Genomic DNA, 26,256 nt, shown 5'->3' with positions numbered 1-26,256 from the left:
ACACTTTTTATCGAGAAAATGTAGTGTCACATGACAGAATTTACACCAATCCTTAGCCTGTGTTAATCATGATGACGGTATACATCCTTGAAAGACAATTTATTGTACGTGATTATGGATTGATCTTAATGGCATATAGATCCGATGCTGCAAGAATGACACGTCCATGATAGCCAACACAAATATCTTGTATCATGCACATCGACAAGTGCACGAAGAACAAATCAATGACCACTGTTTGTCATTAATTTAATCGTGGTAGCCATCCGTTTATTTATTAATGTTGCCTTTCCACACCATTCAAAATAATAGACAGCAGTCATGGAATTAGATCACAATACAAAAAATATATATCATTTCTGTGCACATAGATGTTTTAATTAAAAAATAACAATACAAGGAGAAAAGCTTCAGTGTGCTTTTTTGTAACTCTAACATGTAACCCAATTCTATAAAATTATTGTTTATACTTTTGAAAAAATGCCAGCAAAATTCCCTGTATTAAATTAGGCTAAATAAATTAACAAATGAATAAAGCATTAAATAAAAATAAAAAAATTTAAATTAGCCTTACCCTGTTCTGTAGATGGAAAAAAGGTGCCCCATTCACCGCGAGGGTGCCAGATTCCCCTTTATATTGGAGATTTTCCCCATGGACACTACATCCCCCCTTTTTAAAAATGTTGTTTATTATTTCCAATAAATGCCTCTTTGAAGCCAGAAACAGTACCCGCTCTGTATGTCTCTTGCTCACCCCACCACAAAGTTTATTTTAAACTAAAAGACACATTTCTCTAAAAGAAATGTTTATAGTGTAAATAAATATCATCATTATGATCAATTACTCAAACAAATACAGTAGAAAACGAAAGAAATCTGATGAACTTCAGTATTTTGGAAGCCTGTATAAAATGTCTGTATAATGTAGGATATATATCATAAAGGTATTAATAAAAGGTACATAATGGTTGCAATATGATGCAAGCAAGAATAAATAAATAATATACTATTCTTCTACAGCCTAATACTGTATATTAAAGACTTTATTATATTGCATTCTTGGAGTGCCATTAATCCAATCGGATTAGAAGACAAGAACTACTCAAATATCTTGTAATAAAATTAAATATAATGGTTTGTTGTTTACATTGTAATGGATTATACATTTTCATAAATAATTGTAACTAGAGCAATAATACAGTATAGAGTAATATTTACTCACCTTTAAACAGGATGATGTATTCTAGCACAGCAGGATACGTAATATAACACATGAAATTAGTTGTTGATCATTAATACATTATCCTAATTAAAAGTTAATGGGTAAGTATTTTAATGCCTTATAAATGTGGTTACAATTATTTACAGAACATACAGTTTATTATAAAGTGCACTAAGAATACGTTTATGATGCATTATACAAGCTCCAAGTGTTACCAATTAGTGTATATCTGAAATTTATTTCTCTTAAATAACAATTAACTTCCCAGCAGTGTAATGTGTTATTATTGCTTCTCATCGTAGTGATTAGTGGCAGCTGACAGAACCTCACTGCGCTGAGTCAGAGAACACACAGTAGCCATGGAGACTAAATCTGGATTAGATATTCAAACAAACCTGACCCTTAAAATCAGTTAGCCGCTCAGCTGCGAAACAAGTGATTGAAAACAGAAGCTCCATTTGTCTTATATCTCTTCATTATGGATGAGAGGCACTATAATTCAAAGGCATTAAATATTCAGCGCCAAGGCAGGGCATGAGGGGGGGGGGGGGTTTGACAAATGAAAGATAGATGGACGGATGAAAGCTTGTGAGAACACATGTCCTTGCTGTTGTTCTCAGTTCATTAAACTCCTGGAGAGAAAAAAAAAATGCCGCGATCTGAAGCCTATAAAGTCAAATCATGTGCTAAATTAGATCCTGTTAATCTTTGATAATGCTGCTTACTGGGAAACTACTTCTATTTACTGTGAACACTTGATGGCAATGAGACTAGGAAATATATTAGTCTGATTTTGGAGGAAATTTTACATGTAAGACAAACAAAATTGTATTTACATAAAACTGGAGGGTTGATATTTTTCTCATGAGCATAACCTACTTTGAGAATGTGCAGAGAAACTGCACATTTAATTTACATTTCCCTCATTTCCTATAGCTCAACTGGTAGAGCAAGGCACCAGCAACTGCAAGCACATGGGTTTGATTATCAGTGAACATACAAACTAAAAAAATATACCTTGACTTAAACCTTGAATCCACTGTATGTCTCTGTGGATAAAGACGTCAACAAAATAAAATGGGAAAAAAATGAAAATAAATTGATTTACGCTTTGATGCTCACACAATACGAGGTGCGATCCAAATGTCTAGATTGTTAAAGAAGTCAGTGCCCTGCCAATGTGTTCTTTGTAAAATGGATATTTGATGACCAGGTTTATTTGCAAATAATCTCCATGCACCTCTGTCTCTGTGAGTCAGTGGAGAGATGAGGTGTGATAACACCCTGTCAATTATCCTCAGGTTTTAATTGCTCCAGGGGGGAAGTTTGCATCCCCTCGTGACTGCTGGCACAACTGCCATCCCTGTCAGAGTAAACAGGAACAGACGGTAACGTGCATCCTGGGACTCCCGGACAACACTTCTCCATGTCAAATAGACACACTCATCTGCATACAAAATCACTGGATTTTATCAACAAAGACAAAGCAGCTTGACTGTTTTGTCCATTTTTTAAATAACTGACTTTTTATTCTCACTAATATATTGTCAATAATCAGATCAAAGTCAGAAAAATATTTAAAACGACCATTTCCAAATAGTAAAAAAAAAATAAAAATTGGTATGAGTAGTATGCAAGCTTTGTCTTTTCCCTTATTTGATTTTTGGTGCCTACGCAACTAATTAATGTAGATATAAACATTTTTCAATGTTTGGTGCAGAATATCTGCTCTTTGTAATTACATTTTTGTAATTTTCTGAAGAAAATGTGAGTGACGCTTTCCCATGGTTGATAAAGTGTTGTGGGTGTTTCCAAGGCATTGCCATACAGTTGCTAAGGTGTCCTAAATGGTTTTTAGCATGTTGCTATGTGGTTGCTATGCTATTCTTTTATCTTTTCTTTTTTTTCTTTTATCCCCATATCTCCCAATTTGGAATGCCCAGTTCCCACTATTTAGTAGGTCCTCATGGTGGCGCGGTTACTCACCTCAATTCGGGTGGCGGAGGAAAAGTCTCAGTTGCCTCCGCTTCTGAGACAGTCAATTCACGCATCTTATCACATGGCTCGTGGAGACTCCGCAAGTGGAGGCTCATGCTACTCTCCGCGATCCACGCACAACTTACCACGTGCCCCATTGAGAGCCAGAACCCCTAAACGCAACCACGAGGAGGTTACGCCATGTGACTCTACCCTCCCTAGCAACCGGGCCAATTTGGTTGCTTGGGAGACCTGGCTGGAGTCACTCAGCACTCCCTGGATTCAAACTCGCAACTCCAAGGGTAGGAGTCATCGTCAATACTCGCTGAGCTACCCAGGCCCCGTTGCTATAGTATTCTTGTTGGTTGCTGGGGAATTGCTAGGTTGTTGCTGTGGGGTTCTGGGTGGGTGCTTACAGCCCAAAGCCAAGAGGCCATCCCCAAGTTTCTATATTTTGTTATCTAGACATATTCAACGTGATCACACAGGAAATCGACATGTTGCAACTAAAAGTTAATGCACCCTGAAATCAACCACATTCAGCTGAATTACAGACAAGCGTCATCCTCCATCTGACATTTTTGCAACAATTCAAGCATGAACGCATTGCCCTCTAGCGCTAATTATCAATCTCCGAAAATCTCTGGTTCTTGTCCCATGGAAACCAGGAAGTAATTGGATTCACATAATCAGTGGTGAGTGCGATTCCGGTTCAAGTTAAGTTTAATCAACAGTTTTTGTAGAATAATATTTATTACAAGAAAGTTAATTTTGACTTGCCTCTCCTTTTCTTTAAAAAAGCAAAAATCTGGGTTTCAGTGAGGCACTTTCAATGGAAGTAAACACGGCCAATTTTTTAATGTAAAAATACTCACTTTTTCAAAAAAATATAGCCACAATATGCATGTAATCACTTACCTTTTCTGTGAGGAATTTTACATGTTGCCATGATGATGTAATGTCAACAAACCCTAAAACCTTGAAATGACTGTAAAAATACTACATGTGTTTTGACAGGAGAATTCAGTGCTTCTATAAAATTACAAGCTTCAGATTTATGCCTTTAAATCCTCCAAAAATTGTCCACATTAATTTCCATTGTATTTGCCTCAATGTAACCTCAATATTTATTTATTTATTTTAAAGAAAAGAATGGATTAGTCAAAATATAATTTTGTGGTAATCAACATTATGCCACAAATGCAGGCAATTGAGCTTAACTTGTATCAAACCCGAAAATGTATTTAATTTATATGCATTCCTGTTGACTGTATTACATCATTTACAACTAAAAATACAAGCTGCTTTTGGCGCCACTCTTTGGACATTTTGCCTGTACACTGGAGCTTCCACATGTCAATACATTAAAAACACACTTCCAGCTTTAGCCACTGGGGCAGTGATTCGAATTTCAGTAAGCACACGCCGATTTCAGATGCAAATCTTTAAACCTACTGTTGCTGAATTCTCAGTGTGATCAGTCTTATTTATGTAGGTTAGGGTTGCTAACTTTACTGTAAAATACTGCATGTCCTGTATTTTAGCCGAAATTAAGGCAAAAGTATGCTTGTTGTCCCACATTTTAAAGGGAAGACCTGGAAAGATGGCGAAAAATCTCGAGAGGGAAACCCCCTGATCAGAGGGCAAAATATGAAAGCTGGGGTTTGGGTGCCTCCATCGAAAATAGTGCAATTAGTGTGGGAATTTTTTGCCCAATTTATTATCAGCCAATATGTCCATATTACAATTGGTAAAGGACACGTTACGCACCAACGTTAAACATTTAAGATTAGGATTTGTTTAAACAACCCTAAGTATGATCAATAGTAATAGTGATGCTTGACTTAACACACACAAATAATTAAACAGTGGAGTCTCATCTTTCTTTATATTCAACTTTCCCCAGAGCTCACTGCCACTTTGATGTTGTGAAAATCACACCAGAGGTCAAATTTTCTTTTTTTATTGCACATCAAATTTCAAACCGTCCAATTTCAAACAGCTGTGTCCACCAAAAGACCACCACGTAAAACATGTATAATGCATCCTAAATTAGAGTAAGCCATCGTTGGGGGCTTGACATCCTTTGAGGCAGGTCTCCCAAAAATGTGTTCTTCCAGAGCTTATTCCTGCGCGAAGTAGACAGGGAGAATGTCTTGGTGCAGTAGCCCACTGACACATTGCTGTGATCTGCCTCCAGCAATACCACCCCCCACCCCTCGTCTCCACCCGTTTCCTCTCTGCGCTAATGTCATAGCCTACGAGTCACTCCGCTGGTTGCCACAGTAACCAACTCACCTTCTTCTCCCTGTCACATCACACCTTAAGCGGGCAATAAGTCTTCTAGTAGAGTAGTAGAAAATGCAAAACGCAAGACAAATAGGCTTTTCGACTCTTTTTTTATCACAAGAAAAGAACATCTGTCAAGGAAAGAGAGAAAGAGACAGAGTCTGCAGTCTTGCGTGAGAGAGGCTGGGGAGGGGTTGATCGGGCGTAAATTGGGTGTTTCAGACATGACAACCCGACTTTTGCAAATTTGCAATCTTCACAGGACAGCTGTATGCAGCAAAAGCCCCTGTCACATACTGACTGTCTCCCTCGCACTACTCTCTGTCTGCTTCACAACACTGCGGGCGGCAGTACTGAGGAAACACAGCCTTTTGGCACCTGGGCGTTTAACCTGCATTTTACTGCATGTGCTGACAAGAAATTAAAGCATAGCCAGGGGCTAATTACCTCAGATAGCAGCAGCTGTGGCGGGGACGCGATGTAAAATTCGAGCACACCAAAAATGGTGTTGTTCGCTTAAAATAATGAAGACAAGTTTTAGGATGTTATGATGTCGAACACCATAAGCCAAAAGATCTGTGATTAGATGATGTATATAATGTAGGTTCAGGAAACTTCAACAAGTTTTTTGCTCGAAGGCAAATGTAATTTTTCCAGTGGAGGATGTTGAGAGTTAAAAGAACAATGTCAACTTGACAAAAGTGTAATGGAGTAATTGTCTATCTCCAAGGTAACATTCAATGCACATTGTTCAAGTGGAGCAGCTGACAGAAAGACCATTACATACAGTACTAAACCTGAGAGAGAGAGAGACGAGAGAGAGAGAGAGAGAGAGAGAGAGAGAGAGAGAGAGAGAGAGAGAGAGAGAGAGAGAGAGAGTGTCTTGCTGTTAATACCATTATTGTAAAATGTTTTAATCACATGTAGTTTACAACAGAAATATAAGATTTTGCTATAGAAATAAATTGTCTGATAATTGTGTGCTAAGCATCACTGTAACTATTGCTCATACTCAGGGTCAGGAATTTGAACAAACACCATCCCTCCCCTAACCCTAACTCGTCTCACACGTTTGTGCTAAATTAATGATACCTAAAACTGTATGACCTTTTGAGATGAAGTGTGCAATTACTTTTCTAAGCTTACAATTTTCACCTGCCAGATGTAAAACAAAAAATCTCATAGACTTACACTGAAGGAGAGTCCCATGCATTATCTAAAGATCACATTATAACAGATACTTGGGAATGGGCTCTTCTAACTTGGGTCAACCTAGCAACTACCTTCCAATCAAACAGAATACCCTAGCAACCACCTAACAATGTGCAGTTATCGCAGAGTAACACCCTGGTATAGTGACGGCACCCGGAAAAGAAAAAAATCTGGTTTTGTTTTTTAATTTTTGATTCAAAATGTAGTAAAATGTAAGAATAAAATAAAGTAATAATACATCATTTTTAAATGCAAATTCTTTTTTTAAAACGTAACATTTTTCCGTCCTTTTGCCAAATGCTTTTCTTTACCCATTTTCCAAAATCAAGTATAAAAAAAAAGCCTTTAGACAGTTCTCTTTTGGCAGCAACCAATGAACTTTCGACTAGTTACAACTTACAACTAAACGAAAATAAATGTTAATTACATTGTATGTGCATTATTGTAAACATGTTGAAATTTGTTTTTGCAAACTATTTATTTTTTGGAAAGCCCCCTTCCATTGGTCGTAAAACAGATTACCCACCCCAAACTCACACTATTGGATGTGCAAATGTTGCTTTGTTGGGCTGGTCGGGATGATTAAACCAACAGAGCAATGTTTTTAAAAGTGGCAGGGACATTCATTTTGGGGAAATCTATCTTGGTTTATTAATAGTTGTCTAAGCGGATTAAACTGGGATAGGAGAAAGTATTTTAACATAAAACAAATATATTATCTTTGTGAACTTTAAGTAACTTGTACATGATGAGAAAACACCTCAGAATATCATTTATCCTGTCAGTCTCCTCACAAATGCAGATGAGAGACACAATTTCCACCTTTTTGTGTGAACCATTAGTCAACAGGAGTTCCAAACTCACATGTGTCTGCAATGGATCCATGCACTAGCGACATCTCCCAGAGATCAATCTGAGAAGCAGACGACTTTGCATGATCAGAGCAGTTCTCCACATTATGCAGACGAGAAGTGACAGATCTTTGATCGTGACAACAGACTCCAAAAAACTAAAACAAAAAAAAACTCCCCTGTTTTCATGTCTGCTGAGGTTCTGGTGCTCTGGGCATATGGTGCCTGGATCTTCTGTGATGACAAGTGACAGGTTAACAGAGCCACCCGTGGGGGGTGACGCGCTGCGGCAGGGGGAGTGAGGTTGGTTTTGAGTTTGCTAAACACTCCCATCTGTTCATATCCTGAGGCGATACAGTATCATCTTATGCAGATGAACTTGTGCGAGAGCCGCACTTGAACACAGATGCAGTCGAGTTCAGAGGAGAGCATTTGGATGTGAAATGCAGGAGCACAAGGTCAGCTTCTTCCTTCTAGCAAACATTGTTTTCTGAATTAGATTAATTTTAGGATTTACATGTAATCCTGCCAAGCCACTTTTACTCATTAACTACAGCTAGGCTACAGGCTGCTGTGTCTCTAGGGGAACAGAGCTGTTTTGGGAGGGACCGCTGATTAGCATCATGTGCAAACCAACAGCATAAACCTATTCAAAAAGGTTTCACTGTCTTTTGCCACATGAAAATCTTTTTCATTTGCAAGGTTGAAAACCATCTATCAAGGGGGGCTTTTTCCGATACTGGACTTTTGACTGTCGGCATAAAGTCTGGTCCATTTTGCAGCTAATCCTTTGCATGTACAGAAACAAATGAAACAATATTTTTTTACAATTGAATTACAAGTGCCTTTTGTGATATATTAGCAACATAAATTACAATGTCTTATTTCTTCAATCATAACCATCCAATCTGCCAAAGTAGCAGCCGTTTAAAAGAAAGAACAAATATCACTGATTTTCCCAACTTGGCGCTCATGCATTTGAATGGAATACATCATACATTGATTTGATATCAGGTTGGATGGTTGCATATGGTCTAGTCACACAAGTTGAAATATTGGTCAGATGGTCAGAACTCCACACAGCCCACATGCAACTCTCAGTTGGAAATGAATGGCTTTTGGTCTATTGTCTGACCATAATGTAAATTGACCTATCTCAGCTCATTTATTTTTAGAGGTGCTATTTGCACCCTGGTGGAAATTATGTTATTTGCTATTTACACCCCAATGCAAATAGTGGCAGATATTATTTTGCACCCAAACCCTGATGAAAATAGTGGTAGACACTAATTGCACCCTGGTGCAAACAGTTTCAGATACTATTTGCACACATATATAAATACTAACATACAGTATGGGCATCACTGCAGTGTGTTTATTGTGAGTTCCACAGATTTTACATTGTATTTAACCTCTACCCCTAAACCTAATATTAACCTTACCTTAGAAAAAAAATAGCCTTGGTTTTACTACAATAACCATGGTTCACGCGGGAACGAGTGCGATTGACAGACCCCGCCTTCGGATCTGCACCCCCCGACATTCACTGTGACCAAATCACTGCGATGAAATCAACATTTATATTCATTTTTATCTATTATTTTAAGTAGTGTTAACGGAAATATTAAGAGAGGAAACTGGAAATTGGATGGGAAAAAAAGTGGCACAAGATGCGGATTCAAACGGCGGTCGCTAGGATATCCACCTTTATCCTGGAGGTCTTTCTAGGGAAACGAATGTGGGATGAACTTCCACCGGAAGTCGCTCTGTAGCATTCACTATTGTAGGCAGCGTTCATTTAGACCCTGTTTTCAGCTGGTATTAGGATGTGATTCGGATGATGTGATGACAAGTGATCAGCACTATATACAGGTGTAAATGAAGTGACTCTGGTGACACATGGCTTTAAAAATAAATAACTGTCCGATCTGGAAAAATGGAAAAAGAGCTTACATAAACAATTATGAGATCTTAACGGATCTTCTTCAGTGCGTCTTTGAGTGGATTTAAAATAGAAGAAATTTCAGCTGTACCTTGGTGCACCATTTTTCCAAGCTTCTTTGTCTTTTGTGACATTTTTCCGGTTTATTAATGTATGATGTGGTGATGATATTATATATATCACAAGTGCTCACAGGAGATGCATTTGTGCGACCAACAGTGATGCGTCTTGCCTGACTACATGTGATCGGATCACCCGAAATACATCTTTATACTGTGATGATATGCATTATTTACAATACCTGTTGTTCTTCAATAATCCAGTAGATTGCACTGTGTTCTAGCAAATGTTCCAAATGGTTTGAGAAACAGACCTACAGCACAAGACCAACATGTAATGTGCGATCACATCATATGTTCAGATTCAAGTCAAAAACTGAGTAATTTTATTTTGAATAAGAATAAACTTTTGAATAAGGTCTTAGTGAGTATTGCATTATATTTTGCTCAAGTCGTTTCAGCTACAACACGTCACGATGTCCTTACAGTGCTCAGGGATAACATGTGTGGTTCGTAGCTCTACATACATCCTGAGGCCACTTCTTTAAATCATCTTCCCAAACCTCTATCAAAGATGGAATGACTATCCATATATTGTCCTTATTAAGCTCTGCCAAAATGTGCTGCTCACACATCTAGAAGTATGAATGAATGATCAACACCCCAATGCAAAAATTAATGAACGTAAAATGCAACTACAACTGTGCTTACTTCTAAGCGGAAGTACGTCCCACATTTCGTGCAAAGCATTATGGGGAGTAGGAATAAGGTGGATACACTAGAGTTCTACACAAACCAAAATCTGTACAGCGGCTGAATTCAGTTCAGTTAATCCTCCAGAGAGATTTAGGTATTATTGTGGGTTTTTTGTTAAAGCAGATGCCATTTTTTACAAAATCTGTAAAGATAGTCAGATTAGTGGCTCAAGAACATTGAAACACATGTGATTATATGATTGGCAGATACAGAGAGAGCTTGATATCTATAATCCTGTAGCATGTAACTAGATACATGTATTATATTTGCTTCATCTCAGAAACAAGTTTAAAATAAACATAAGGAGCATTTGAGAGGAAAGAAAAATATTTAAAACAAATCCAACACACTCTCACTGCGAAATCGTAAGAATTCATACAACTTTTCTAAATTTGGCTAATTCATATGATATCCTGCTACTGCACTCGTTTGAATTCCTACGACTTTCACTAAAGCCAATGACATCGCTAGACATCGTTTACATCTAATATGTGACAATTACTTGCTTCTGTCACACATAACAGCTTCCTATCATGTTTACAGATTTAGGGATTTGGGTTATGGCATAATATTAATAAGTATTTCCTCATGCATGGAATTCGTGCTTACTTCATACCTGTCAACACACCTGTTTTGCAGGGTCTCCCGTATTTCACACCCATCTTCCACCCCTCTCCCATTTTGTTATTTCTCCTGGGAAACTCCCGTAATTTGTATGGCCCAAACCTCGTTATATGAATAATCACATCAATATATAATTCAAAGGTTGTCCAGTTGCCAGATCTTGTATGAAACGAATCCTACTCACACAATCAAATTTCAACCCATTTGTGACCTCAACCATCACTGGTAGATGGGAGGAGAAGACGAAGAAAAAAAATATATATACATGTAAATATAACTATTATAAATATAAATATCCAGCACTCCACCCCCCCACTCAGAGGTCTCACGGATTTTGTTACCCAAATGTTGACAGGTAAGGCTTACTTCCGCATTAGACAGCCTGTACATTCATTAGACATCCTGGAATTTGCACGTGATGAAGTCGTACGTGTTTATGCAAACAACATCGTGCAAGACCACAAGAAATAGCCACGACTTTTCATGAGATCGGGTTGAAAAAATACCCCAAACGCATGTAAAACTGATTTAATTACTAACTAATGTAGCTCAACTAGAGCATTGCACTAACTAACAACACCAAGGTTGTGGGTTTGATTCCCAGAAAACACACAAACTGATAAAACATGTATACTTTGAATGTACTGCAAGTCAATTTGCATAAAAGCTTCTAACAAATGCATACATGTACTTGTTCCCTACCCTCGGTTTTGCATGCAAGTTACAAGCTTGTGAATTTATAGTTGATAATAATATTCAGAGTCTTTTATCATCCTGATCGGGCTGATTAAAATCATGCACCAACCTGATCATTTAAAGAGTTTAAAGATGAACTGAGGCTTTTCAGATGAACACAGTCATGATGTTGTGGGCATTGAAGAGGTAATGAGAGCGAATTTCAGAGGCTGTCAGAGCACAGTCCCTCATTAGCTGCCAATTAGACATTAACAGCCTGACTTACTGCCATGAAGAGAAGTGATCTGTCTCTGCCCCCTCTCTGTCACCACACACAGGCCCAGACACGTCAAATACATACTGAAGAACTGTCTGTGTAACATACTGGCTAATGTTCTTTTTCTGAATTGATTTCTTAATAAAAAACACATGGACCATGGAACTCATTAATTATGATGAAAAGACCAGCATCAGGGCTGGACTGGGAAGAGAAATCAGCCCGGGATTTTACATGGCAACTGGCCCAACTGGGGGGGTGTCGCTGACATTGTTGCTTATCGCGGCCCATTTGGCACGTTTAGCGGCCAAACCACCGGCCCACTTGGTTGTCTCGATGGACATTCTGCCCCGATCGGCCCAAAAGTGTGTCGGCCCATTGGGAAAATGACCGGTATGCCAGATTTCCAGTCCAGCCCTGACCATCATAAATTACCATGCTTGTTCATGCTGGTTAGTGTAGGTTTAGTGCTGGTCTAGCTGGTGATTCAGCATGGTTTTCTGGTAATGTTTTTCCATCAGAGTAGTTTGAAAATCTCTAAATTATCCCGGAATATCCCCTTAATAAAACCTTGATACTGTGTTAGATTGTTTTATATCAATAGAAGCAACAAATAGGGCACAGTGCCCAACCCTAAGAGATGCCCATGTACGCCAGAGTAAACATCGGACCAACTTGTGCTCTGGGTCAGTGAGTATGATGGCAAGCTGCTGTTTGAACCACTTCAGCTCAGCAGAGAATCCTGACAAGTCACCAAAAACCAAATATTTGCTCTTAAGCTTCTGGCCGCTTTAATTCATTTGTTTTGGTCTCTGCGTTAATTCTGTTCATCTCCATATGCCAGGCGGATTACCACACACCAACAGATCTGCTGTCTGGATGTGGACACTTTAATTACTCTGCGTGGCCCCTGTCTGTGTGGCCTTAGATTGCATCCCAGGGGTCCATTTTTCTACTTATCAGACAAGTGGCATCACCATCACAGAGGAAGACTAAACATTGCCATCTTCAAATGACCGAAGACAGAGCAAAGATAAAAAATAAAAAAAGTGGCATTGATAAGACAAAATGAAGGTTGTAACACACAATGAAACCTAGAAATATGAGGGAATTTTCATTATTGTGAGTCTTGAAAAGTCATGAATTTTCTATAGTGACAATACATTTTTCTAGTTAATCTCAGCTCTAAAATATTGATTTTTAAAAATCCATATCCAGTGTTCATGAATGACTAGAAAAGATATGGAAATGAATTGGTCAAAAGAGGTCAATAGAGTACATTCTTTTTATACCTGATAAGTAGATTTATAGGGATCTCCTTTATTTCAAAAACAGACATAGGGCATTCTCTCATTCAGGTAGGTTATCTTTGATAAAATGTCATCAAATGTGCTGAACAATGATCCAGTTTGAAAACAACATGCATATTTTGCATTAGCTTCACATTGTAATGGTTGAATTAAATTCCTATGAAATTGGGAATCTATTCTGTTGTAGATGATTCTATTTACAGAGGTTACTGAAGCTTTGTATGAAACGTAGTTGGTGCACTGTCTTCCTTTTTCCTCTAAATCTTAGATCTCAAGGGTCAGCTTGTTGAGGTCACCACCCAAACCCCCACTTCCTTTCATCTGTCCGTCTAATCTGCCGAGCCCCATCTGCTCGATACACCCCACGCAGAACACCAAACAAACAAGCCATGACAGCAGCAACACAAGCTGTTTGAAGTGCGGACAATCACCAATATTTGCCCGATGTCTAAAAGTTGACATTACAGATTACAAAGCAGTTGTTTCCATTCACGAAGAAATCTGATTGATTACATAGGAGGAGGTTACTTTTAGCCAGATGGCACACCTGTCCATATTATTATTTCAAAGAAAACAAATAAATATGTCAGCTCTTATGACGCAATAGACGCTCAGCCCTCGAAAAAATTATAAAAACGAATGCTCAGATGTAATCAATTATATATCTAGGTTGAAAAGAGAACACATTATTACATTTTAACACATTTTAAAAAGTGTTGTGTCTGGGGTCAGTCATTCATAAATAATTTACCATGCATATGCTCATGATATTCATACCAGAATTCATTTCTGTGGAAAGGAACTGGCGCCACATATTTGTGGAAGCCTCCAACCAGGAGTAATGGATGGAATAAAAAAGCAGACTCATTTAATGACATCAATGTGCTCATGTTTTGGTTGACAGGCTTCAGTCCTTTCGACATATATGATGATAGTCATTTACACTCGTATACATATACGGGAGAATATCAGCATGATTCAACCAATCTAACAGGTGCACTTTCCTGTGTACTACGCCTGGTGTCAAGTTTCAACATATATGAAATATATAAAATATTAAAATGAATAAATGTCTATTTTTACAGCCTGTTGTATTAGTATTTATTTATTATCCCTTATTCATTTTAGGTAAAGTTATTGAATATTGTTATTTACATAAGCGAAATAGCTTATATCATTAATGAATTCTTGTTTTATTACGTATCGTATTTTAATGTGGATATAATTGATTACTGCTGACAGTTATGTGAGCAAACAAGGTTTGAATTAACAAGATGAAACTGAAACTCACAGCTTTTTAACACTTCAATGTCAAATTTGAAAGATGTTTATTGGATCAGTACAGGTAAACGTCATATTATGCGACTACGCATTACTTTACGGAGAGCTTACAACCTACTAGTTAAGTCTTGCCTTAAAAACAGGTGGTGCAACCAAATTAAGCACCGACTTAGTTACAAACTAACTAGTAGTTACTAAGCCCTTAGAGTGAACTTTACGTCTCAACTTAAGTCAGACTTACGCAAAGCTGGTGCAACCCTACCCTGGTGTCTAGTGCCTCTGGCTTCAACTGATGCTGCAACAAGCAAGTGCAGATCAGCTGAGTGCGTTGAGAAACACAATGGGCTCTGTATTTGTGAGTGAGCAAAGCGCAAATGGACATGGGTGGGAGTGTTTGCACTATTGTGGGTGCAGGCATGCAAACTGTGGGTGTATTGTATGTTTTGTATTGTGTGGTGTATTTGTTCTTTTCCTGAGAAATAGCTGTAATATGTTTTAATACAACCTCTTAACTCAGTGTTAAGTTCAAAAGTTCAAAATCAGTTCTATCAGGAAGACTTGCAGAATTGAGTGAAATTTAAGATGACATTTATTTGATGAATATAAAACAGAAACGTAATGTCTCTCTTTGGCATCTGGTGGTCTGAAGAAGTCGTACTCGGAACCATCATATCCTGCCGGAGATAGGAAGCAGGGTTGAGGAGCCTACCCCCGTGCAGGACGGGACTCAACTGGTGGTGGTGGGGTGGTGGAGGTTGCTGAGTTAGCACACTTAAACAGCATTGTAAGCAGACTGATAAAGCAACAGCTTACATGTGCGTGCGATGATGTACAGCTGCTAGTATTCCCGCTAGAACTACGCTGCGCTTACATTTTCTGCATTATTCATATATTATAATCCATATGCGCATTTCACAGATGATTTCGCCAAACCTAAATTACCAAAAATACCAAAATTTCATGGCCATGCCCACTGACATTACTCTTATGACTTTTGCCATTGTGTTGCGCTTAACACTAGCGCTCTAAAAACAGGGCTCCAAATCTACTGAGGTCCTTTTTTGCAATACTTTCCCCCCAGAATTGATATTCAGCTACATTTTTGTCCTTAATGAGGATAAATATTTTCTAACAATAGAAAAACACACAACATGCCAATCATTTATGTCAGTTACTTCAGCTGAATCAGTTAATTAAAATAAATTGACAATCAGAACAATTATGTTTGATAATTATAAAATCAAATTAAGATAAAAAAAAAAAAAACTAATATCTGCGAAAAAAGTTATTTTCTAAATCATTATTTTTGTCTTGTTTTCTAGTAGAAATATTTATATCCTTAAAATTAAAAATCAAATTGCTTTAAAAAAAAAAGAAGAATATATCTTGAACAAGACAATGATTTGTTTGCAGTGTACAGGCCACTATGGTGTCTGCATAGGCCATGAAATCCACACTAGAAAACAAATATCAAATGTTCAATAAAAACAAATCCCCCACATTCGCAATATCTGGGGAATTTTTGTCACTTTCTGTGGCATTTTGCCTCAAGCCCTGGATCATTTATTAACCTGGAGTTGACTGGATTATGTAGGTCTATCTGGTAGAATGCCAATGAATCTATCATTTTCTACACTCTTAACATTTAGTGCCCAAAAACACTTCGTTCAACAGTGTAAATGAAAAGCCTTGTCTTGAGTCAAACTTGACTGTGCATTCACACAGAAGATGGCTGCTCATAGTCACATGATTTGGCCTCCATTTTGAAGTTTGCATGTTTGAGCAGTTTCACTAGCGGCAAAAGCTTTACTGGCGGGAGGAAGAGAGAGAAAGCGGGCCTGAACAGAGCGCATGAGAAAGGATGAAACATACTTACAAACAGAGTGAGTAATAACTGTTAAGTGAACAGGGCTTATCTTCGCCGCACAGATAATTTGAAGCTCTCAATTAGATGAAACGCAACCCCCCTCCCCATTCAGTTATTTTGTTCACTTTCTCCTGGCAATTTACTAAAAATTTTAACCTGCGTAGCTATCAGCTGAGAACCCTATCAACAACACTCCTATTTATCACAGACGTTTTAATGGTTCTGTCGTATGCTATTAGTGACTTTGTGGTAATTCATAACCTCATTGTAAAGTGTTAACTGAATGGATGCATGGCCCTTCTGGTGTGCAGTAAACATTGTACACCTTCCTCACTAATGAGTCCAAATAAAAAGTGTCTCCTTAAAAATGGTCCAAAAAACTTTTTTCCCTGTATTTTTCTGTCTTTGGCAGTTGGTATTGTGGTTTTAAAACACAGCAAAATGTATCATGCATATATGTATTATTTCTGTGGGTAATTTTATGAAATGGGAACCTTTAAAAAGTTAAAAGTAATTTTTAAAGTACATTTTTGTAAGGTTATTGTATACGATCAGACAAATAATTTTAAAGGAATAGTTCACCCAAAAATAAAAATTATCTTAATTTCCTCACCCTCATGCCATCCCAGATGTGTATGACTTTATTTCTTCTGCTGTACACAAATGAATATTTTTAGAAGAATATTTCAGCTCTGTAGGTCCATACAATGCAAGGATATGTGACCAAAATTTTACCTCAAGGCACCATAAATTAATCCATATGACTCCAGAGGTTTAATTGATATCTTCAGAAGCAATTCAGTAGGTTTTGGGTGAGAACAGACCAATAAATAACTTATTTGTTCACTGTATATCTTGTAGCTGCATTCTCTTGGCACAATCGTGATTTCAAGCTCGATTACACTTCCTAGTGCTTGATGCATATGCAGAGTTCTAGATAGCACCAGAAGTGTTATCGAGCTTGAATTCATGATCACATTAGGAGACTGCTGATGTTGAGATTTATATTGAAAAAGGAGATATATTTGGATGACATGAGGGTGAGTAAATGATAAGAGAATTCTTAACATTTTGGGTGAACTATTCCATTAATAAATTGCATTATCATACAGTGCATCTGGAAAGTATTCACAGCGCTTCACTATTTCTACATTTTGTTATGTTACAGCCTTATTCCAAAATGGATTAAATTCATTATTTTCCTCAAAATTCTACAAACAATACCCCATAATGACAACGTGAAAGAAGTTTGTTTGAAATCTTTGCAAATTTGTAAAAAAAAAAAAAAAAAAACACATGTACATAAGTATTCACAGCCTGTGAAAGCAAAATTTAGCTCAGGTGCATCCTGTTTCCACTGATCACTGTATATGACGCATAATTAATACATTTTTTATAAATGTATCATATGAGAAAGATAACACTGTTGATGCAGTTTAAATCATTTCAATAATACATTGCCATTTCAAATCTACAAATATTTAGAAACAAAATGATTAAAAATGACTTTATGCTTTACTACTTTAGGTAAAGCATAAAAAAACTGAAATAAAAAACCTGGATTTTGCTGAGGTGTTGTCTATAGTAACACATTATCATGGCTGGGATCCGCTTTTCTTTGTTAAAGTTAGTTTTACACGTATGAATATGAGGGGCTGAAATTATACCCGTTTTGTAGAATGACCCTTGTACCACATATATCCACTGTATGGTGGACTGTCAATGATTTGCTTTAAACACAATTGGTATCTAAACATAAATTCGTAAGTAAACATACTTCAAATGAAAACAGCAAAGCTTAACACAATAACATTGACAAAGTCGTTGTCATAGCAGCTGTTAGTTTTTTTTGCTTCAAATACTACTTTGTTGCCACACAAACAACCTTGAATGTTTTACTTTACTGAGCGTTTCAACGTTCAGTAAAGATTATCATGAAAGCTCTCTTAAAGATTATCATGAAAGCTGCTGCCAGGTTTTTTCCCCCTTTTCTCTCAGTAAACAATAGCGGAGAAGCGGTATGTTAGGCGGCTGTTGTCATGAGTACAATGAATGGTGCACAAACGTAGGCACCATTCAAGCGCTGTGCGGCAGCTGCCCGCTGATGATAAGGGCTCATGGACATGCTCCTCAAGAGCGATTAGCTTCTGCCATGGGGAAGCTGATTTACAGATGCAGGATACACAATTAGGAGTCAAAGGTCAAACGCTAGATACCCAGTGATTATGACATCACAATAATTTACCAGATTGGGTATTTTCAAGTATGTTCACAATAATAATAATATTTGGGACACATATTCATTCTCCAACATTAGTCTTAGGGGAAGAATATATTATTGTTATGCACTTTTGTAAGCATATATAATGTGGTGTGGTTGTGCTCATAATCAGGGATTCTTTCTTATTATTATTATTATTTTTCTGTACAGTTAGAATTAGTCTTTGATTTGTGTTTATTGTTAATCTGTGCATTTTATAAGCTGGATGCGATCCAGTATCAGGCCGAGCTAAAATCGTCTAGTGTGAAAAATAGGTCTACATGTGTATGAAGAACTAGCGATAAATAAATAGTGATAATAGTCTGATACAACCGGTCTCACGGCATGTTGTGATAATAGTACGAGATGGCAAAATACTTTGTATGAGTTGGCTCAAACAAAACGCACAACATGCATTCCAATAGAGATCAATAAACTAACCAATAAACATTGTTGTTACAATTGGGTTTAGCCCAAACCCAAGCCTAGCTATCAGTTTACTGATGTTCTCTTGCAGAGAAAAATATTACAACAGCCAGTATTAATATCCATCCATCCATCCATCTTCGATAGCCGCTTGTCCTATGTAGGGTTGCGGGTCAGTATTAATACATAAATGTAATATGCAAAAATGTATGAAATTATACCTAATTGCTCAGAAACACCACTGTCTGAGAAAACTATAAGCCTCTGCCTGAGAAACCAAAAGCACACATGCACCTCTCCCTCTGTGTAGCCATAATTCTCTCTGGCACCCACAGCATGATTAATGCAAACTGATATTGATTTTCCTCCACTCCTTTTCAGAGTATCCCTTTTATTTATCCAGCTAAGCCTCTCTCGTCTCTGTCTGAGTGGGAAAAGACACAGGGATTCAATACTCACTGAGCATTGACGTACAGAAAAGGTTTTTAACAGTTTTGGCTGAAGAGAGCATCACTCACCAGCCCAGAGCGAGTTCCTCTCTGGTTTGCCTGTTTACACATTCTGTCCTCTGCGGAATGGCTGACCCATTTTTCCTCCGGATAACAATACTTCAACCAATCGCAAGAAGAAAACCAAGGACAAGAGCCCCCAATCCTGCCTGTCATGCAGAAAAACCTGGTGCATGTCTGCGGAGGAGAGAGCTCAGCCTTGCCAAGCTCTGAAAAAATCCACAGTGGGATCAGTTAAAAACATTATCCTTATGCTACAAATGGTTTAATCCTAAATTAGCTTTTTTTCTACATTCCCAAGTGTGGACATGTTTAAAAACCAGTTTATATGGTTAGTTGCTTTACAATTTATATCAGCCATGGTAGATATATTCACAAGGCTTTAAGAGGGCAGGACACGTTATGTTGACGACAAAGAAACATGGAGTTATGTGAAAATTCAGATTCAAGCATGTCCCATCCAGGTCACGTCGAGTGTTTATTTGTTTTCGGTTTGCGAGCAATATCGCAACTTGCTATATTAATATAGAATTCAGCTGATGTGCAGTCAAAGGTGTGTATCTTGATAAGGATCACCTGTACACCTACTTCTTCATGTGATTATCTAATCAGCCAATCGTGTGGCAGCAGTGCAATGCATAAAATCATGCAGATACAGGTCATGAGCTTCAGTTAAAGGTGCAGTATGTAAGATTCAGAAACCCTTGTTATTAATGACACCTGTGGCCTTTAAGTGAACTGCAGCCAGCTACCATTGCTTGTGCTTGCGCTTGAGCACAAATTTTATAGGGACACGAGCATCCAAAACAATGATGTAACTTACAAAGAGACCGAACGTGATCCACCGGCATCATGCTGACAGATGAGGTAGCATAATTAAAATTACACAGTTATATTTGTTTTACTATAAACTTTGAGACTAAACTAAAACTACTTATCAGCCAACATAGCACACACACACACACACACACACACACACACACACACACACACACACACACACATGTTGTGTTTCCATGTTTTATGGGGACTTTCCATAGACATAATGGTTTTTATACTGTACAAACTTTATATTCTATCCCCTAAACCTAACCCTACCCCTAAACCTAACCCTCACAGAAAACTTTCTGCATTTTTACATTTTCAAAAAACATAATTTAGTATGATTTATAAGCTGTTTTCCTCATGGGGACCGACAAAATGTCCCCACAAGGTCAAACATTTCGGGTTTTACTATCCTTATGGGGACATTTGGTCCCCACAAAGTGATAAATACACGCTCACACACACACACACACACACACACACAACTACATACTACCGAACTATACCAGACAGTTTACTCTTGTAATGTTATGTTACACTATTGTATGTTTTGTATATCATATGTTGTACTACAATCAAGAAATCAGCATACCTGCTTAAATTTATCCTGTATACCTGACATTTAATATAAAGAGAAGATCGTTGAAATTATTTGAAAGTTACGAAGCAAAGTAGCTTGAAATTCATCAGCGTTAACAGGCAAGTTCAAGTTAGCTAAAATTACAGAAATCAATCCTTATGGCACTATATTTCACTTGCTTTGCAGTTATGTAATCTTACCTGTCCAATAAGAAGAATGCCAATTTAGGGTCCCCAAAACTGAACAAAGGTCCCTCCAGGAATCAAATGCCCCACCGATGTTCACTCTAGTTTTCGCTCGACCACGATCATGTTCCCGCTTAGCCAGATAAGATTCAGTAGATAATTCTTTTTTTTTTGTGGCTTACTCTGAGTTTGTGTAGGAGTCGGTGTTGTGCTGGATTCCATCTCTAAGATAACATTACCTAGTGTTGCAGACAGTTGTCGCTGTTGAATAGCGAAAGAGAAGCTATTACTGAGGCAAGGCTCTTGGGAGTGCGCATAAACGTGACATCCTTTGGATTTTCCCAGCAAAGCGACCCGCTTCCTATTGCATAAAAATCAATCTACAGGCTTTAATAGGGAACCTAGGAAGTCCAGGAAGGGCTAATTGTTTTAAGTTGTGTTACAAGCCGTTCACACATTGGCAAAAAAAGGTGAATATTACATGAAAATTGTTACAATTGTTACAACATTTAATGTTCACTTCAACCATCAAAATGGAGAAAGAAATGTGATCTCAGCGATTTCATGGCATGATTGTTGGTGCCAGCGGGCTGGTTTGAGTATTTCTGTAACTGCTGATCTCCTCAGATTTTCACGCTCAGCAGTCTCTAGAGTTTTTCCAGAATGGTGCCAAAATAAAACAACAACAAAAAAACATCCAGTGAGCGGCAGTTCTTTGGACAGAAACGCCTGACTCGAAACGTCTGGAGAATGGCCAGACTCTTTTGAGCTGACAGAAAGGCTACGGTAACTCAGATAAAAACTCTGTACAATTGTAGTATGCAGAATAGCATCTCATAATGCACAACACATCAAACCTTGAGGCGGATGGGCTACAACAGCAGAAGACCACATCAGACATTTTATTAGGACCATAGTGTTCCTAATAAAGTGCTTGATGAGTGTATATAGGCTATTATACAACAGCTCTGAATGTGGCTCCTCCAATCAGAAAGATATGCTAGAAAGATGTGAAACACCAAAAACAGAAGAAGTAGAATTAGAATGTGAAAGTAAAGTGGAAATTGACTGAGCAGGGAGGAAAATTTATAGTAGACTTAATAGACTTAAATATTGATCTGTTTCTCACCCACACCTATCAAATTGCTTCAGAAGATATATTTAACCACCAGAGTCATCTGGAATACTTTTATTTTTCATCTGGAATACTTTTATGTGGATTTTGGAGCTTAAAAATGTTGTCACCCATTTACTTACATTCTAAGGACCATTAGAGCTGAAAAATTATTTAAAAAAAATCTTAATTTGAGTTCAGCAGATGAAAGAAAGTCATACAAATCTGGGGTGGCATGAGGGTGAGTAAATGATGAGAACATTTTGATTGTTGGGTGAACTAACCCTGTAAGAGTCGTATGTAATATTATGTAAAACTGTTCGTGCACTGATGCCATACTTATTCATTTTGGTTTGACATATCTTTTGGTTTGCATCCATCAAGCTCTAAACAAAAAAGATAATTAAATGAGATGAAGTATTTTTTATCTTTATGTCAAATATATTTATTTTACTTGATTATAAAATATATATATATAAAAATAAAAATACAAATAAATAGCCATTAGCATATGGTTGTTAAAATACAAACCTTTTTTCTTTTAATTCCTTACCAAAAATAACTGTATTGTTACATTGCATGTAATATAGCCTAACTCATACCACAAAATAAGATTTTGGTCATACCGCCCACCCCTACTTAGAATTTGTATTGATTGCTCTCAGCCCCAATGCATCTCTTTTTTTATGGAGCAGATTAGCACTAATGAATCCATTCGTTACTTCTGGGCCATGTTAGATTCACCCCATTAAAAGGGTGTTGGGTTAAACGTGCGCTTACCCCTGCAACGGGCTTGATTTGTGATTTTCAGACAACGGTCAGCTTGCTGCTCAATGGTTTGCAAAATGTCAACAAAACAAACTGGGAAACATGGGAATTCTCAGCCATGGCACCAGCATCAGTTCACAAGCCTCAAGGTGGGATTTGCTCACTCGAAAAGAAACAGCAAAAGCAGGCATTCTTTACTACATCTAATGTCTATCGAAACATGTTGTACACTGCAAAAAATACTTTTCTTTACCAGTGTTTTAGTCTTGTTTTCCAGTAAAAACATCTTAACGTCCTTAAATCAAGATGGATTTTCTTGAGAAGTAAATTAGCTTATAATAAATAAAAGAGATAGTGTATGTTTTAGAGAATATATCTTGAATTACGTTTATTTTTCTCACCCTATTGGTATTTAATTTCTTATTTTATATATATATAATTTGTTGTTAACACTTTACAATAAAATTCCATTTGTTAACATTAGTTAACATGAACTAACAGTGAATAACGCTTTTACAGCATTTATTAATATTGATTAATGTTCATTTCAACATTCTAATACTTTTTTTAAATCAAAAGTTGTATACGTTAACATTAGATAATGCACTATGAACTAACATGAACTAACAATTGTATTTTTATTAACTAACAAAGATTAATAAATGCTGTAAAAATATATTGTTCTTTGTTCATGATACCTAATACATTAACTAATGTTAGTGAATGGAACCATTTTTTTAAGTGTAACCAATTAGTTTTTTGAAAGAAAGAAAAAATCTTGCTTTTCAAGTGGCAATCTTGCTTTTTAAGGATGTTTTAATGAAAACCCAGGCAAAAATATTGATTGAGAAAGTGATGTTTTGCAAACAGGGCAGAACATAGTTTCATTATTTTTATTTATTCACTGCATGCTCATACTGTAAAGCATCTTTTTTTTTACCCACAGATCACGTGATTCACCGAATCCTTCTGCACCAACATGCATTTGTCTGTCAGAAGACAGAACTGCCTAATCTGAGTAGGGTGGAATCAGAAAAAATGAAGGGAAAAAATGGAACAGAAAGTCTCTGTCTCTCTCTCTCTTTAGTGTTTTCTCTGGCCAGAGGTCTCAGTGTGAGAGATGGTGTGTGTGTGGAATGCTAAGGACCCTCTAAAGTGCCTGTAGCAGTTTGTTCAGTGGCTCACTGCTGCATAACACAGCCGCCTGCATCCAGATCTTCCCAGCATCCCTTGCGACTAGAACACCTGTGCTATACCAAACAATACTGAATGTATTTAAGCCATTAGTGGAGCTTGCTAAGGCAAGTTTTACCACACAGTTCAACAGGCTCCAGAATTACAAATCCCATTCTTTTTCTCCATTAATAATAATTTAACATTAACTATAATGATCTGAATACTTTGCTTACTTATAATATATTGTTTTTATACCTACAATATCATTTAAAAAATATACACAGTCTTGTCTGATTTCAGATCCAAATATAAAAAAAAATTATTTCACTTCAATTCAAATTTTGCAATATTTTTTTTATTCCTCTCAGAGCTGGTTGATGTTGTTTACAGCTTAGAACTCTCTTTATTGAGGAATATTCGGAAATTCCAGTGGAGAGTCACTTTTGGCGCCCCTCCGCGGACATTTCAACTGGTCAATTGAGCTCACATGTGCCAATACGCCCAACAACACTTAGACTTACGATTTTCACCTGGCGGACAATGACATAGGTCCCGTAGACGTACAAGGAGGGATCCGAGCCATGTCTAGGGACCAGGACATCATAAAGACGTAGGGAGTCTCTTTTGACTTATGCCAGAAAGAAACTAAATTCAACTAAAACATCCAAATTGCATTCAGCACACCTTAGCAACCGCATAGCAACACCCTGGTAACGCCTATAGATACTGTAATGTTTTTATATCCATTTTACATGATATAAGCCTGAATTATGTGGAATTCTAACATTTGAGAACAAACAGTTTAGCACAAATATGTCACTACCTGCCAAAAGTCCACCAGACACAAATACGGATATATTCATGAATATTTTATTACAAAAAAAGAATAGCTTCATTCCATCTAATGTGTGATCGCTTAGAAAGCTTAGAAAGCGTATTTATTTATAAGACATCGCAGAAGAATAGGTCTTAGAATATTTTAGAGGGGCCATCAGGAAATGTATGCCCCACACACACACACACACACACACACACACACACACACACACACATACACACACACATACACACACAAACTCCATTCCTCCAAAGTGCTCTCAACAGCCTGTGTTGAAAAGTGCAAATGTTCCACATGCACTGAACTGTGTTTAAACTGTGTTTGTCTGCAGAAATATTGCTTTCCTTATTAAATATTTAGCATGGAAAAGGGGCGCAGACAACTGCAAGCAAATGTTTTGTGACAGCTTCTATTAAATGACAGACATCTGTCAAATTCATTGCCTCTCTGTTCATAATCTACATAAAAATACACCCATCTCCAGTAAAAATGAGCTCCGACATTCATACACGATTGAAATGTGCGTATAAATTGAGATGGAGCGTTAGATATAAGATGTTTGAAGAATTTAATTTATTTAAATTCTTCAAAATTAATTAGATGTAATTTAGGATATTGCAACAAAACCATCCCATCTATCAGCTCTGGGCGAACATTTGTCACATTACACTCTAAAGATGAATAAAAGATTCCTATATCTCATCTGTATATTTTCCTGTTCAAAAACATGCGGCATGTTGATGGAAAAATGTCCTCGCTCGCTCCCAGTCTAAACGACTTTTGATTCTTTATTGAATTTGCCAAATGCCCCATAAAAAGAGCCGCCAGCCCCGGGGGGGGAAACAGTTGTGTAGACGAGTGTTCCATTTAACCGATACGGATTTTCAAAGCTTGTTCTCACTGGCTGCCGCTGGAAGGGAAGTGGGTCAGTACAGTGAAGCTCAGTGACACGACTGCCACCGTCCACTTCTTCAGGATTAGACAGCTGAAAGAGGAACTCTTTATAACGTTTCTGTGACAGCATGCCAAGTTAGGGACTAATAAATCTCACATTGTCACCAACAGAAGTAGAAACGACTTAAAGATGTGGATGCCTTCTCAAGAGCAGGCTTGGGCTTGTTAAACTGATGGGGGACTGAGAAAATCATGGAGTCAGGGAACTCTAATTGGCTGAATTTTGCTTAGGAACATCAAAACTGCACCAATCCCCAGGGATGTCTGCACGCATTTTAA

At 37.4% G+C, this 26,256-nt stretch overlaps 1 protein-coding gene across 1 annotated transcript in view; it reads right to left on the bottom strand.

The window, feature by feature from the left end:
- Positions 1–26,256, bottom strand: part of LOC127636120 (cell adhesion molecule DSCAM-like) — a 97,739-nt gene that overhangs the window by 48,145 nt on the left and 23,338 nt on the right. The gene's annotated exons all lie outside the window — the stretch shown is intronic.

This window comes from Xyrauchen texanus, chromosome 43, assembly GCF_025860055.1.
Source record: "Xyrauchen texanus isolate HMW12.3.18 chromosome 43, RBS_HiC_50CHRs, whole genome shotgun sequence".
Taxonomy (NCBI): Eukaryota; Metazoa; Chordata; class Actinopteri; order Cypriniformes; family Catostomidae; genus Xyrauchen; species Xyrauchen texanus.
Note: the sequence above shows the minus strand (reverse complement) of the source record. Positions and strands in the feature narration are given on the sequence as shown.